Source organism: Lissotriton vulgaris, chromosome 2_2, assembly GCF_964263255.1.
Source record: "Lissotriton vulgaris chromosome 2_2, aLisVul1.2, whole genome shotgun sequence".
In the NCBI taxonomy this organism is placed as follows: Eukaryota; Metazoa; Chordata; class Amphibia; order Caudata; family Salamandridae; genus Lissotriton; species Lissotriton vulgaris.
Window position 1 is genome coordinate 9,205,334 of NC_141688.1, and position 18,187 is coordinate 9,223,520.

Genomic DNA, 18,187 nt, shown 5'->3' on the forward strand with positions numbered 1-18,187 from the left:
CGCATCGTTCCTATCTTGAAGCGTGTAACCAATGCTTACTATTGTTTGAGCGCTGGTTTGAATTAAGCTCATTGGCCGCGCTTGCAGTGTACGGATCTCAGTTAGAGTTCGTGCCGTATACTCGCCGAGCTGCCCTTTGATTCAATCATCTGAAGGAGTCGCCAGCCTGCCTACCTGTCCGTCAGTACTCCAGACGTCCTTCTGGGCTGTCTGTGGGAGGTGCCGAACGGACAGGAGGAGGTCTATTTGGCGAATCCTCTGGTTGGCGGCCCCTGTGTTGGCATCTCCGCACGCCCCCGAGGCTGTAGGGAAATGTAGTGTGTTAACCCAAATGTGCCGATTTCGTGTGATAAACGTGGATTTAGGAGTGTCTACGATCACTTATTCTTATATTACGTCACTTGACTCGAGCAATTGAAATATTGAGTCATTAATCCCTTTATGTTTGTAATAGAAGAGAATTTCTTTCACGTCTATTTTCATTCCCAAAGGTGCAGAACTACATACTGGACTACAACGCCCCTGGGAATCTAGGGAAATGTAGTTGAATCTCCCCAGTTCTCACACTGTAAGCTTAATGTGTCAGAACCCTCCTATTTTCCTCCATCTGTATGGCGCGTCTAGGAGAAAATAGATATACCTAGGGAGCCTAGTCGAGGATAAGCATTATATCTAAACGTATCACTATTAAAGGTTAAGTGAGATAACGCCAATCAACCCTAACGGGCATAGCCACTAGTGATGTTCATACGTGATTTATAAAGAGGGTTTCAACTATGTGATATAATATGTGTTCCCTCTATTATAAAGACGCCGGTTAACATGGAAAACATGATTGATTAAACAAGGGCTACACAGAATCATAGAAGCAGTAAATAAAGACAGGTACAGTGTCACCATTAACAAGAATCTCATAAGCCCTGACATATTTGGATACCCTTCACCTAGAGGGAATCTAGACACTTGTAGAGAGTTCCAGTGGGTACTATGAATCATAAGGATCAATAAGTAAAAGACTATATGTCAAAAGCTATTGGACTATTGCTAAGGTATATTTCCTGATTGTATGACGTTACAACGCATAACATAACAACGTGGTTATTACAATGCAAAAACCACTACAATGCATGATTTTACAACAAAAATTGTTACAATGCAGACCCATGGACTAGCATTATAACTACCATTACAAAGCACACCAGTACAACGAATGCCATTACAACCATACCATTACAACGCAAATATAATAAACAGTAAAAAAATTACCAACCTCTCAAAATAATTTAAAATAAATTGGAACACTTATGGCCCCATCATGATGGCGGGCGGATCGCCACCGCCGGGCCGGCAGTGGTGATCCACCTGCCATAAGTCCCTGGTTATCCCCCTGCCACATTAGTATGGCGGGGGCACCGCGGCGGACGGAAAGCCCCTGCCGCTTTTCCGACGGTCGACATTTCGACCGGGTGGAAAAGGAACATAATATGGCAACGGTGTCTCCAAGACACCGCCATCTATATTATGATGTGGCATTAGTCATACCTTTCCATGGTGGACATTCCGCCATGTAAAGCATGCAGTATTTGCTACGGGGCCCCGTTGCAGGCCACCTGGGGTGAAGGGGGCTGCACTTGGGGGTTACCTATGCTACTCCCCAACATTGGCATGGGCAAGGTGGCAGGCACCATTCAAAGCATTGTGGCGGGTGGTGCTGTTAGCACCTCCAGTCAAAATGTTGTGAATGTGGGTTGCCACCACCACAGTGGCATCTTAATTGACACCCGCCATCCTAATGGGGCCCTTAGTTTTGAGAAATTAATTAGAAACGAAATTGAGAATGAATATTTACAAAACCTATCATGGTTAAAAAAAAGTAGTCAATATAACACTGATACAAAACGAAGCAGATGCATTGCAAAAGCAATTTTTCAAGTGTCCTTTCGATATTATTACTAATAACTCTAGATTCATTTATGTACCAAAATGGCTGCAGTTCTCAACAAGCAAGAAAAAAACTGTCTTTCTAAACATCACATATTAAATATAGTTTCTGTCAGATTTACTTTCTAAATTTAAAATGCAATCAAAAACACTTTTTGTTTTAAATGACCATTCAGCACACCAAAACACATAAATTGACCCAACTACCATTTTGTGCGCAATGGATTACCTGATTCCAATGTGTCCACATGCATCGTAGCAGGGAGAAAAAATAGAGACACATTGCATTTGAACACTGCCGCTTACTGAACAAGTAGGTAAAACAGTCACAATAAACACACATACACAAAAAGCCCTGAATATTTTGTAATAATAAATTTTTTATTAGTCCACAGACTTCTGCCTGACTCTCTCTAAAGACACACACAAAAGTAAGTGTATCTTAAATTATTAAACTGGTATTAAAACAACCCTTTTCAATCTTTTTTATAAAAAAATAAAAATAAACAAAATTGCTGAGTTGGTATTTAAAATTAATAATAGTACTATGCCATGAGCTGTCAATTCAAAAATTAGTGCTCAAAATTTACGGCAGGGCATATGTATGAAAGTGTTTGCCTCAAAGAAGGTGCCCTATGGTGGTGGGGACAAATTTACCATTCTTACTCTGACAAGTGTTTGCCTCAGGGAAGGTGCTGGTGGGGCAAATTTACTACTCCTACTCCGACAGGTGTTTGCCTCAGGGAAGGTGCTGGATGGTGGAAGGGCAAATTTACCATTCCTACTCCAAAATGTGTTTGCCTCAAGGAAGGTGCTGGATGGTGGTGGGAGAAAATTTACTATTTTTTACTCTGACAGGTGTTTGCCTCAGGGAAGGTGCTGGACGGTGGTGGGGGCAAATTTACTATTCCTACTACGACAGATGTTTGCAACAGGGAAGATGCTGGATGGTGGTAGGGGCACATTTACTAATCCTACTCCTGACTGGGGAATGAAATTAATAATCCTATTTTGCCAGGTGTTTAACACAATAATACAATTAACCCTATTAGTTCTGCCCTAAAAGAAAGAATACAACTGTACTTAAATATAATAAATGAAAGCACAAACAGTAAATAATAGTCTGCAATTTTTTTGCGAGGCAATTAAAGCTTTAAAATCCACACCACAACATACTACAAACTATCCCAAGAGTTCATTACCATTGAAATAGCTCAGTATGGGAGTGGTCCCAGTACAAAATTATTTATCATAAACACAACATTAACAAAATCAAAAACATATAAGGCATACGCAACTTGCATAGTTCACTGTTATTTAATCACAATGAACATACGATGGAATCAAAAACATTTAGATAATTGAATGCCCCAAATGGAAAGGAAGGGGTGTAAGAGAAGGCGTTCAAGTGATTGACGTGAAGGTGAACAGGTGTAGAGAAAAAGTAAAGTGCAAATCTTGTGATCCTCATCAATGGTCAATGAACGGCTCCACTTTAAGCCACATGAATCCAAATATTGTCATTAGATTGCATAGCCATGCTTCATAGTTATCACAGTGAAAGATCGATGTTGAGTGAGATGGCAGGTTCAGGAGATGTCAACGTTTCGACCCCAACTTGCTGTAGGTGTCTGAAAACCTTATGGGGGTCTGCCTCAGGACTAGAGTGGATGAGGAGGTGGGGGGCACTGTGAAAATTCCCAGGGTGCGGGTATCATGGGATAATGGGCGCGTGGGCTCCAAAACATCAGAGAATGGAGAGAACAGCACTCAAACAGTGCTAGTTACTGTTGTGTCCCTTCAAATTACATCAGTGTGTGGCCACCATAGTTGGCCATACCTCGGGAAGATACGCCCAAACGTTTAAAATCTTAGGGGTAGAAGAAATCAAATGACATCCGTTCGGGGTTACGAGCAGGGTTCGCTGTGCAGTACCCCATCCAGGTGAAGGGAGAAATAGCTCAACAGGTAAAAAGTTGATACAAGAACTCTATTAATTCCATACAGTATTAAAAACGGTACCAATGTAAGAAGGGAAATGTAACGAGCATTGGCATAGCCAATCGGTCTCGCCTTTGGTACATTATAAGTGTTTAGCCATGCAACAGTTAATGTTGCACCAAGGATATTGTGTTGCATGATTAAATACTTATAAGCTTCCAAAGGCGAGACCTATTGGCTATGCCAATGCTTGTTCTCAGAGTTCTCACATGGAGATTTCCGCCTTTTTTAGCTGCCGAATGTTCCATCTGAAAGTGCAAAATGTATCATTCCAATGGGACTGCTAAACTAACCTTAATAGCATTTGACACACTGCAAAGTAGCTGTGACACTTGATAGCAGTGTTTTGGTTTCAATGTACTCCAATATGCTGGTGTGAGCCGAGGGAGAACAGCAGAGTTCTGCCACTCCCGACTCTGAGGGGTACATCTCATGCAGTTATTTTGTTTGCCACACAATACTTTATTAAGAAACTATATAACTCAAAAATTATAGCAATTTATAATTAGATTCCAATCATGTTGCTTCCAGGTGTGTGCCCCGAGCTCAACTCAAAGCTTGGTGACTTGCTCAAAGAGTTTTATTTAGTCTCAAAATCCTGATATGCACACTGCTTTCCACAGCAGAGTCAGCAATTTTGGATTCTTCAGTAAATGCTCATGCATTACGCCATAAGATTAAACAATATTTCTAAATGATGTATAGTGACTGTCTCCTAGTTTTTTTCATGCTCATTTCAACAGATGCTAACCGAACCGTGTGAAACTAAAGTGAGTCACTTCATTTCTGGAAAGCGTGCACTGACTGAAGCTGATGTACCATGAGAAACCCTAGTGAATAACTGTTTGCCTTCAAAGGGTAAAAAAATGGCATCTCCTGTAAAAAGATGGTAAAAGCGATTCTCTTCTGGCTTGCACTGAACTGCAATGAACAGTGGATCTGACATGGTTGAAAGGTTTATGTTAACCAGCACTGTGTTCTGTTGATTTCATGGAAAAAGTAACAACAAACATATGTTTGCTAAAAAGTCAATATAATTTTGAAATCCAAAAGAAGCAAAAACCCGGGTACATTAATAAATGCATGTCCCGACTCACCCCTAATGATGACCACCAGTGGTTTGTTTTCTGAATCATAGAATCCTAAGCACTTTGGCAGTGGCACAATCTTATGGCACAAAACCGTGAGATATTGGTCTTTAACAAAGAGTTCTTAAATTCACTGGTTTCGACCCAGTAACAGTCACACATGTTGCTTCAGCAAAATACAACTAAAGTAGTGCTAGCACTTTACGTGTCTTTCCACAAGATTCACCTTTAGATTGCTTCCAGACAGTACCTCCTATCCTTCTCTTGTGTTCATTGCTATATCTACAAGCACTTTATTGTATTGACTGTTTAACCTCTCTTGCTGCAGATGGGTCAGAGGACAGGGGTCAAGCTCCTGGTTTTGACACATCACCTCCAGTACAAAACCATCCTCTTCACCAGTGATGTCAAGTGTCCCTGACCTCTAGCACCTCGCTATGAACTTTGACGTAGCCCCGATTCCTGCAGGATAAAGTCGACATGAAATAAAAGGAGAAATTCAAGGAGACCCGCCCACAATCATTTCAAATAGGAGAACTTTGAGTTCCATGAGGGACGTGCCTTTTCTTTGACAGAAGGCTGGATGCCAGGCTCCAGTGACAGCGGAAGTCATCAGACTCGTGGTCAAGCGACAAAGCTCCAAATATGAAGTAAACTTCTCCCCAGTGAATGGATGCCTCATGCACAAATCACACGAGATGCAGCACAGCGGAATAGGACATGGTTAAACACTGGCCCTGGTTCTAGTAGCCGGCAGTTACCGCTGTCGTTTCCCCACTTGCATGCCGTGCGATTCCGAAATGGAAATACTTATTTGCATAGAGCTATAATCTCAGGAGGTCCAATAGCCTGCAATGGGGAGGTTGCCTCACTAAATTATGATCATCACAGCCTGGTGGTGTTAACAGGCAGCCCAGGGGTAGCACTGCGTGCTCAATACAAGCAGGCGAGAGGTGAGCTTGACATCTGTTTTCTATTATCGCGCATGCGTCTGTGCACGATAATTGCAAACAGATGTCGCCCGTGCGGGTAACCGCAAGCAATAGGCTGTGGGCGGAGCAAAGGCGGGACATGCACCCGCCTTTGCCCAACTGCGTGCTGTCTTTCTTAGAAAGACGCAGGCAAAGCCCAATAGCCTGTGAGAAAAACGAAAGCACACGCACGAGCGTGTGGTGAGCTTGGTGAGCTTTCTGAAGCCCCTTACTAAAAGTCTCCCAAGCAGCGCATGCGCTCTGCTCTAGGCTCAACCTAAAAACCACTCCTACCCAATCTCAAAAGGTATAACATAAACCTATATCTGAATAAATGGAGTATTTTAGAACTAACCATAGAAAAAAACATATTTTTTAAAGCTGTAAAGCAAACCATCCATCCACTGGAAAACAAACGCAAATATTAATATACAGTGATGTCTTTTTTACATTTCTCTACAGATCAACCCATATCACACCACCAGTGTGTAAAAGCACATACTCAATAACAACAAAATAAACACAATCAGAAGTTGCTGATTACACAACAAGCTAAACCATTCAAGTAAAAAATTGAACAAACTACTATTAACACCAATAATAACTTTTTAGGTTTCAAGTGAAAATACATTTGTATGCAAACATAGCATTGCCTAAAAAATAAGAACATCCTAAACAATTCAAAATGTAGTTTTTCATATAAATAATGCCAATACATTTTGCAGGGTAATTTCAAAAGTACAGTTAAAAAAAGAAAAACATGAGACATTTCATTTTCTTTCAGAACACAACAAGCCATAGCTAACCACCAATCTGAAGGAACAAATTGTCCAGAAATAAGAAAACACACACCATCACCATCAGAAAATACAATTCACACAACAGAGTACACTATATAAGGTAACATATGACAAAAACTCAACTCTCTCCAAAAATAGTTTTCATTTCACGGTTATGAACAAAACCAACATTTCAGAGCCAACATAGCAAAGCCTAAAAAAATCAACCATTGTTATAAACAAAAGTCTAAAACAATTAATCTATAAACTGTGTATGCAGGATACATATTTTCTCTTTTTTTACTCACTAATTAACAGAGAAAGAATGCAAGCAAGAAATCAAGCGAAGTATATATAATCAAGCAGGGGAAAGAGGCTACTGAGTTACTGTGGGTACATTTATTTTAAGGAGAGATTAACTAAGCCCAGGAGACATGCGAGGTGTGTGAGGCATTAAGCATCTCATTGCATAGGCAAAGCGGTTACTCTTGGTTTCACTGTTGAAAAAATAACCAAGCATAGCCACTCTCCCTCTGCAATGATGATTGAAGTTCGACACAATATTGAACAAATAAAAATCCTTGCATTCACCTTTAATGATCCCTGTGGCTCAGGTTTGAGGGAGGTTTCCCAAAACATACCCATGCATGTAGCTAGTTTTATGACTACTATTTCTAATCTACGTTGTATTATACACAGAACAAAACAGTCAAGTAACCCTCACTAGTTACACCTCAAACCTACTCAGAAATCAATATACCAGAAGAATTAACAGTACCCTTTATTAATGAATCATTCATTTTCCATGACAATAAAAACACTCTAAAGTGAATACTAATTTTTAGCACCCCCTGTAACATTGCTAATCTAGAGAATAGTGATAGGTGGATGATGGATGGTACGTTTAAATCCACCCTATCTCTTCAGCCAAATATACACTAACATGTTCATTTAGTGTACAATTTATTGCCTGATTAACACGCTTCAACCTACTCTGAATTTGTGTCAGTGATAAAAACTAAAAATCTAAATAAAAGTCCTAGAAAGGTGATTATTGATTATGTTTCATCAATGATTAATACCATTACTAAATTATTCCCAGTAACCCAAATTAAAGGATTTTTTTCACTTTTCACAGGTATATTGGCGAAAAATACAAACAACATCCTTAGGTGATGTTTACATCTCAGACAGTGAACTACAATATCAACTGAAGATACTAACAGCTGTATGCTTTGTGCCACCCAGCTGTGTAGATGAATACTGCACATCAATTACTGAATCAGACTACTTTACATGAAACAACGAGAAATTGGGCTCCTTACAAAGGGCCTGATTATGATCGAAGGAATTGCCCATTGATTCCTATGGGCCTTGAAGCCCATTGGAATCAATGGGAAATACCGATTCGGTATTTACTGAATCGTTAAATACCGAATCCTGCAAGGGTGCAGGGGGTGTCACTTTGACACCCTCTAGCACCCCAAGTACAGGCTTGTGTGACATGTGGCACACATACATGCCCTAAGGGCATGTCTGTGTGTCACATGGCACAGGTGTGCATGCACAGATGTGCATGCACACCTGAATTCGGTATTTTACCACACAATAGGATTCTGTGGTAAAATACCGACTCTTAAGGGCCTGTGGCACTCTTAGGAGTGTCAGCCACATATGGATTTACCGATTCAGTAAATATACCGATTCAGTATTTTACCGAATCAGTATATTTACCGAATCAGTAAAATTACCAAATCGGTAAAATTACAGATTCGGTAGGCCCCCTACATCTGAAAAGCCTAATACCGGTCGGAAACGGCCGAAATCGGCCGTTTCCGACCGGTATTAGGGCTCCTAAACCTGGCCCCTGGTCTCCAAAAAAACCTATCCTTCTTCGCCCTTTTGTATGGCCTGCATTCCATCTCACAAATTCTATTCCATCTGTAAACATGTGGCTGCTATTACGAAAAAAAAACGGAACAGTCCTACAAAAACTTGTCGCAAAAAAAGTGGAAAATAAAAGAAATAGCATTTATCACAAATGAGTTTGAAAAAATGTATTCCACTTATCTTGCAATAACCGCAAGTAGGCATTCCCTACTGACATAGGCCTACAAAAGCTACCTGCATAGGATGTAAAATGGGTTAAAACAAACATAACATTGTGTTTTACACTAACCACCATATAACTACTACCCTAGTCTCCTACAACTCTACATATTAAATATTAAAAGTTCTTACCAGAACGCAGCTCTCCATTACATCCGATCTTGACCGCGACGCTTTGCTGACTGCAGAAACAGACGTTCAACCATGTACATCAAGTCTAATTGTAAAAAGGAAAAAGGGACAAATATTACCACTGAATATAATCGGAAGTGTGGGAAAAATGTGTTTTTAATGATTCAAAATATATTTACAAAGAGCAAAAATTAACATATTTAATAAAAATAGTTTATCGATTTAAAAAAAGTATTTTTTTATTTATAACGATTATATTCTCTGATTTGTTTTTAATGATCAATAAAATATTTTTAAAACTTTGAAAAAAGTGTATAGTGCTTTATTTATTAATTTATGTTTACTAAAATATATTTTGAATTATAAAATTGATTTCAAATATTTTTGCCATTTTTTTAACGTGACGTATTACAGAATTAATTCTCAAAGAAATAAGTCTTACCAGCAAATAATCATGTATTAAAATTAATACCTGAGTATTAATACACTTCCCCACCGATAATCCCCCATACTCAAATGAGAGCAAAGACCCGCTCAGGAGCAGGGGGTTGTCCTCGTGGCCTCGAGCCAGCCACTTAATATGAAACAAAGTTGCTCTCGCAGTGAGGACACCCAAGCGCAGTTTTAACCATCGGCCTTTTAATGGTGAAGTAGGCAGCAGCATCAACGTTCAATCCTTCCTCAGCCCAAACTCTGCCTTAGACACCATACGCGTTTCGAGCGTGTTGCCGCCCTTGTTCACTGGTTATGGCTTTTGATGGATAGACAGCTTGGCAGTTTATTTATATTATACTCGCGATGTTTCTCCCAGTAGTCCCCCCCATATTGGCGCTTTGCATCATTGTTCATGTAGTCTTTTTAAATCCATAGTGGTGCTCGCTGTCACACTCCCTTCGTTATTGTACCTTCCAATCAGGTTGCTGATTCACGGAATGTCCGACGTGCTGCTTCTTTTGTGCCTCGCTTCACCGGCACAGGGCTCCTTCAGTGTGCTCCATATTCAAATGAGTGCAAGTACCCGCTCAGGAGCAGGGGGGTTGTCCTCGTGGCCTCGAGCCAGCCACTTAATATGAAACAAAGTTGCTCTCGCAGTGAGGACACCCACGCGCAGTTTTAACCATCAGGCTTTTAATGGTGAAGTAGGCAGCAGCATCAACGTTCGATCCTTCCTCAGCCCAAACTCTGCCATAGACACCATACGCGTTTCGAGCGTGTTGCCGCCCTTGTTCACTGGTTATGGCTTTTGGTGGATAGACAGCTTAGCAGTTTATTTATATTATACTTGCGATGTTTCTCCCAGTAGTCCCGCCCATATTGGCGCATTGCATCATTGTTCATGTAGTCTTTTTAAATCCATAGTGGTGCTCACTGTCACACTCCCTCCGTTATTGTACCTTCCAATCAGCTTGCTGATTCATGGAATGTCCGACGTGCTGCTTCTTTTGCGCCTCGCTACACCGGCACCGCGCTCCTTCAGTGTGCTCCATACTCCAATGAGCGCAAGGACCCGCTCAGGAGCAGGGGGGTTGTCCTCGTGGCCTCGAGCCAGCCACTTAATATGAAACAAAGTTGCTCTTGCAGTGAGGACACCCACGCGCAGTTTTAACCATCAGCCTTTTAATGGTGAAGTAGACAGCAGCATCAACGTTCAATCCTTCCTCAGCCCAAACTCTGCTATAGACACCATACGCGTTTCGAGCGTGTTGCCGCCCTTGTTCACTGGTTATGGCTTTTGGTGGATAGACAGCTTGGCAGTTTATTTATATTATACTCGCGATGTTTCTCCCAGTAGTCCCGCCCATATTGGCGCTTTGCATCATTGTTCATGTAGTCTTTTTAAATCCATAGTGGTGCTCGCTGTCACACTCCCTCCGTTATTGTACCTTCCAATCAGGTTGCTGATTCACGGAATGTCCGACGTGCTGCTTCTTTTGCACCTCGCTTCACCGGCACCGCGTTCCTTTAGTGTGCTCCATACTCAAATGAGCGCAAGGACCCGCTCAGGAGCAGGGGGGTTGTCCTCGTGGCCTCGAGCCAGCCACTTAATATGAAACAAAGTTGCTCTCGCAGTGAGGACACCCACGCGCAGTTTTAACCATCAGCCTTTTAACGGTGAAGTAGGCAGCAGCATCAACTTTCAATCCTTCCTCAGCCCAAACTCTGCCATAGACACCATACGTGTTTCGAGCGTGTTGCCGCCCTTGTTCACTGGTTATGGCTTTTGGTGGATAGACAGCTTGGCAGTATATTTATATTATACTCGCAATGTTTCTCCCAGTACTCCCGCCCATATTGGCGCTTTGCATCATTGTTCATGTAGTCTTTTTAAATCCATAGTGGTGCTCGCTGTCACACTACCTCCGTTATTGTACCTTCCAATCAGGTTGCTGATTCACGGAATGTCCGACGTGCTGCTTTTTTTGCGCCTCGCTTCACCGGCACCGCGCTCCTTCAGTGTGCTCCATACTCAAATGAGCGCAAGGACCCGCTCAGGAGCAGGGGGGTTGTCCTCGTGGCCTCGAGCCAGCCACTTAATATGAAACAAAGTTGCTCTCGCAGTGAGGACACCCATGCGCAGTTTTAACCATCAGCCTTTTAACGGTGAAGTAGGCAGCAGCATCAACTTTCAATCCTTCCTCAGCCCAAACTCTGCCATAGACACCATATGCGTTTCGAGCGTGTTGCCGCCCTTGTTCACTGGTTATGGCTTTTGGTGGATAGACAGCTTGGCAGTTTATTTATATCATACTCGCAATGTTTCTCCCAGTACTCCCGCCCATATTGGCGCTTTGCATCATTGTTCATGTAGTCTTTTTAAATCCATAGTGGTGCTCGCTGTCACACTACCTCCGTTATTGTACCTTCCAATCAGGTTGCTGATTCACGGAATGTCCGACGTGCTGCTTCTTTTGCGCCTCGCTTCACCGGCACCGCGCTCCTTCAGTGTGCTCCATACTCAAATGAGCGCAAGGACCCACTCAGGAGCAGGGGGGTTGTCCTCGTGGCCTCGAGCCAGCCACTTAATATGAAACAAAGTTGCTCTAGCAGTGAGGACACCCACCCGCAGTTTTAACCATCAGTCTTTTAATGGTGAAGAAAGCAGAATCATCAACGTTCAATCCTTCCTCAGGCCAAACTCTGCCATAGACACCATACGCGTTTCGTGCGTGTTGCCGCCCTTGTTCACTGGTTATGGCTTTTGGTGGATAGACAGCTTGGCAGTTTATTTATATTATACTCGCAATGTTTCTCCCAGTACTCCCGCCCATATTGGCGCTTTGCATCATTGTTCATGTAGTCTTTTTAAATCCATAGTGGTGCACGCTGTCACACTACCTCCGTTATTGTACCTTCCAATCAGGTTGCTGATTCACGGAATGTCCGACGTGCTGCTTCTTTTGCGCCTCGCTTCACCGGCACCGCGCTCCTTCAGTGTGCTCCATACTCAAATGAGCGCAAGGACCTGCTCAGGAGCAGGGGGGTTGTCCTCGTGGCCTCGAGCCAGCCACTTAATATGAAACAAAGTTGCTCTTGCACTGAGGACACCCTCGCGCAGTTTTAACCATCAGCCTTTTAATGGTGAAGTAGGCAGCAGCATCAACTTTCAATCCTTCCTCAGCCCAAACTCTGACATAGACACCATACGCGTTTCGAGCGTGTTGCCGCCCTTGTTCACTGGTTATGGCTTTTGGTGGATAGACAGCTTGGCAGTTTATTTATATTATACTCGCAATGTTTCTCCCAGTACTCCCGCCCATATTGGCGCTTTGCATCATTGTTCATGTAGTCTTTTTAAATCCATAGTGGTGCTCGCTGTCACACTACCTCCGTTATTGTACCTTCCAATCAGGTTGCTGATTCACGGAATGTCCGACGTGCTGCTTCTTTTGCGCCTCCCTTCACCGGCACCGCGCTCCTTCAGTGTGCTCCATACTCAAATGAGCGCAAGGACCCGCTCAGGAGCAGGCGGGTTGTCCTCGTGGCCTCGAGCCAGCCACTTAATTGGAAACAAAGTTGCACTTGCAGTGAGGACACCCACGCGCTGTTTTAACCATCAGCCTTTTAATGGTGAAGTAGGCAGCAGCATCAACTTTCAATCCTTCCTCAGCCCAAACTCTGCCATAGACACCATATGCGTTTCAAGCGTGTTGCCGCCCTTGTTCACTGGTTATGGCTTTTGGTGGATAGACAGCTTGGCAGTATATTTATATTATACTCGCGATGTTTCTCCCAGTAGTCCCGCCCATATTGGCGCATTGCATCATTGTTCATGTAGTCTTTTTAAATCCATAGTGGTGCTCACTGTCACACTCCCTCCGTTATTGTACCTTCCAATCAGCTTGCTGATTCATGGAATGTCCGACGTGCTGCTTCTTTTGCGCCTCGCTACACCGGCACCGCGCTCCTTCAGTGTGCTCCATACTCAAATGAGCGCAAGGACCCGCTCAGGAGTAGGGGGGTTGTCCTCGTGGCCTCGAGCCAGCCACTTAATATGAAACAAAGTTTCTCTTGCAGTGAGGACACCCACGCGCAGTTTTAACCATCAGCCTTTTAATGGTGAAGTAGACAGCAGCATCAACGTTCAATCCTTCCTCAGCCCAAACTCTGCCATAGACACCATACGCGTTTCGAGCGTGTTGCCGCCCTTGTTCACTGGTTATGGCTTTTGGTGGATAGACAGCTTGGCAGTTTATTTATATTATACTCGCGATGTTTCTCCCAGTAGTCCCGCCCATATTGGCTCTTTGCATCATTGTTCATGTAGTCTTTTTAAATCCATAGTGGTGCTCGCTGTCACACTCCCTCCGTTATTGTACCTTCCAATCAGGTTGCTGATTCACGGAATGTCCGACGTGCTGCTTCTTTTGCGCCTCGCTTCACCGGCACCGCGTTCCTTTAGTGTGTTCCATACTCAAATGAGCGCAAGGACCCGCTCAGGAGCAGGGGGGTTGTCCTCGTGGCCTCGAGCCAGCCACTTAATATGAAACAAAGTTGCTCTCGCAGTGAGGACACCCACGCGCAGTTTTAACCATCAGCCTTTTAACGGTGAAGTAGGCAGCAGCATCAACTTTCAATCCTTCCTCAGCCCAAACTCTGCCATAGACACCATATGCGTTTCAAGCGTGTTGCCGCCCTTGTTCACTGGTTATGGCTTTTGGTGGATAGACAGCTTGGCAGTATATTTATATTATACTCGCGATGTTTCTCCCAGTAGTCCCGCCCATATTGGCGCATTGCATCATTGTTCATGTAGTCTTTTTAAATCCATAGTGGTGCTCACTGTCACACTCCCTCCGTTATTGTACCTTCCAATCAGCTTGCTCATTCATGGAATGTCCGACGTGCTGCTTCTTTTGCGCCTCGCTACACCGGCACCGCGCTCCTTCAGTGTGCTCCATACTCAAATGAGCGCAAGGACCCGCTCAGGAGCAGGGGGGTTGTCCTCGTGGCCTCGAGCCAGCCACTTAATATGAAACAAAGTTGCTCTCGCAGTGAGGACACCCATGCGCAGTTTTCACCATCAGCCTTTTAACGGTGAAGTAGGCAGCAGCATCAACTTTCAATCCTTCCTCAGCCCAAACTCTGCCATAGACACCATACGCGTTTCGAGCGTGTTGCCGCCCTTGTTCACTGGTTATGGCTTTTGGTGGATAGACAGCTTGGCAGTTTATTTATATTATACTCGCAATGTTTCTCCCAGTACTCCCGCCCATATTGGCGCTCTGCATCATTGTTCATGTAGTCTTTTTAAATCCATAGTGGTGCTCGCTGTCACACTACCTCCGTTATTGTACCTTCCAATCAGGTTGCTGATTCACGGAATGTCCGACGTGCTGCTTCTTTTGCGCCTCGCTTCACCGGCACCGCGCTCCTTCAGTGTGCTCCATACTCAAATGAGCGCAAGGACCCGCTCAAGAGCAGGGGGCTTGTCCTCGTGGCCTCGAGCCAGCCACTTAATATGAAACAAAGTTGCTCTCACAGTGAGGACACCCACACGCAGTTTTAACCATCAGCCTTTTAATGGTGAAGTAGGCAGCAGCATCAACGTTCAATCCTTCCTCAGCCCAAACTCTGCCATAGACACCATCCGCGTTTCGAGCGTGTTGCCGCCCTTGTTCACTAGTTATGGCTTTTGGTGGATAGACATCTTGGCAGTTTATTTATATTATACTCACGATGTTTCTCCCAGCACTCCCGCCCATATTGGCGCTTTGCATCATTGTTCATGTAGTCTTTTTAAATCCATTGTGGTGCTCGCTGTCACATTCCCTCCATTATTGTACTTTCCAATCAGGTTGCTGATTCACGGAATGTCTGACGTGCTGCTTCTTTTGCGCCTCGCTTCACCGGCACCGCGCTCCTTCAGTGTGCTCCCTACTCAAATGAGCGCAAAGACCCGCTCAGGAGCAGGGGGGTTGTCCTCGTGGCCTCGAGCCAGCCACTTAATATGAAACAAAGTTGCTCTCGCAGTGAGGACACCCTGGCCGCAGTTTTAACCATCAGCCTTTTAATGGTGAAGTAGGCAGCAGCATCAACGTTCAATCCTTCCTCAGCCCAAACTCTGCCATAGACACCATACGCATTTCGAGCATGTTGCCGCCCTTGTTCACTGGCTATGGCTATTGGTGGATAGACAGCTTGGCAGTTTATTTATATCATACTTGTGATGTTTCTCCCAGTAGTCCCGCCCATATTGGCGCTTTGCATCATTGTTCATGTAGTCTTTTTAAATCCATAGTGGTGCTTGCTGTCACACTCCCTTCGTTATTGTACCTTCCAATCAGGTTGCTGATTCACGGAATGTCCGACATGCTGCTTTTTTTGCGCCTCGCTTCACCGGCACCGCGCTCCTTCAGTGTGCTCCATACTCAAATGAGCGCAAGGACCCGCTCAGGAGCAGGGGGGTTGTCCTCGTGGCTTCGAGCCAGCCACTTAATATGAAACAAAGTTGCTCTCGCAGTGAGGACACCCACGCGCAGTTTTAACCATCAGCCTTTTAATGGTGAAGTAGGCAGCAGCATCAACGTTCAATCCTTCCTCAGCCCAAACTCTGCCATAGACACCATACGCGCTTCGAGCGTGTTGCCGCCCTTGTTCACTGGTTATGGCTTTTGGTGGATAGACAGCTTGGCAGTTTATTTATATTATACTTGCGATGTTTCTCCCAGTAGTCCCGCCCATATTGGCGCTCTGCCTCTTTGTTCATGTAGTCTTTTTAAATCCATAGTGGTGCTCGCTGTCACACTCCCTCCGTTATTGTACCTTCCAATCAGGTTGCTGACTCACGGAATGTCCAACGTGCTGCTTCTTTTGCGTCTCGCTTCACCGGCACCGCGCACCTTCTATGTGCTCCATACTCAAATGAGCGCAAGGACCCGCTCAGGAGCAGGGGGGTTGTCCTCGTGACCTCGAGCCAGCCACTTAATATGAAACAAAGTTGCTCTCGCGGTGAGGACACCCACCCGCAGTTTTAACCATCAGCCTTTTAATGGTGAAGTAGGCAGCAGCATCAACGTTCAATCCTTCCTCAGCCCAAACTCTGCCATAGACACCATACGCGTTTCGAGCGTGTTGCCGCCCTTGTTCACTGGTTATGGCTTTTGGTGGATAGACATCTTGGCAGTTTATTTATATTATACTCACGATGTTTCTCCCAGTAGTCCCGCCCATCTTGGCGCTTTGCATCATTGTTCATGTAGTCTTTTTAAATCCATAGTGGTGCTTGCTGTCACACTCCCTCCGTTATTGTACCTTCCAATCAGGTTGCTGATTCACGGAATCTCCGACGTGCTATATATATATATATATATATATATATATATATCCAAGCTGCGTTTGTTCCCGGGGCCTCCCGGGTTCAAAACAAAAGAAGCCGCCACTCCAGTCAGTGTGTTTTTCAGAAATCCATCGTTTTATTATTCGAACCTCTGCAGCATAATGTCACAGCGAAAAACCAACGCGTTTCGTGAGCTCCCAACTCATGTCCGTGCAAGTTACGCTACATAGGAAGTACTATTTGTGAACTTAAAAAAGCGTATCTTGGAACATACAAGGGCCACAACAAACAAGGATAGAGGAAATGCGGTGGCCAAACACATGGAGACAAATCACAATGGCAATTGGCGACTTCTGAAATTTCTAGGGCTGGAAACCTTGCCCCCAACAGAACGGGGGGGACATCGAGAAAAATTATTGCGCCAAAAGGAATCACGCCATATCTTGAACTTTCGAACAATGACCCCTTTTGGTCTGAACCAATCCGAGGAACTTTATGTACACATTTAAAATAATGAAAACCTTCTCTGAATGGACTCCATAATAACTATTTTCCCTCCTTAACCCCACGTTACAACCCATCATATAAGGAACCTCTGGGATATTTGAGGACACAATTCAACACCCCATTCAATGTCAGCCCACCAGAGGGCTCCAAAGGGTCTAAACGAAATAGACCGGGACCTACGGGTTAATCAAAAGGACCCCAATGATTGTTTGGCAGAATTTTGAAAAGTAATGTTGAAGAGATTTAAATAATTCATAGTAGGGAAACACTGAATTTGCAAAAATAATCCACGCAAATGATAGAAATGTTTTCATATGACTGAGTCAGCCCACTTGAGGGCTTCATTTGAACCTTATTTCAATTTCCCTGCACATAAGAAAATGAGAATGTAAATAATAGAAAAAAAGAATTTGCAAAAACAGTCAAATATTGGGAAGGGGTGTGTAAAAAGTTTTTTCTTGTGAAAATAACATGAAATTACATTTTGCAATGTATAAACTACGAATCCCAGAAGGCCATAGTGTCATAGAAACACATGGTCGAAATCATGTGACCGATGGGGGGGAGGGACTCCCTTTTAAATTATTCTCAGCAAACAGTGTTTGTAACAACCGTGATCAAGTGAGTTGGGAGCTCACGAAACGCGTTGGTTTTTCGCTGTGACATTATGCTGCAGAGGTTCGAATAATAAAACGATGGATTTCTGAAAAACACACTGACTGGAGTGGCGGCTTCTTTTGTTTTGAACCCGGGAGGCCCCGGGAACAAACGCAGCTTGGACATATTGCGGTTTGGTTCTACCGCGTGAAGCGACGCACTTGCCAGCAGCGCTGAAAAACAAGAGGAGAGCGGAACCAATCTGGGTTTATTATATATATATAT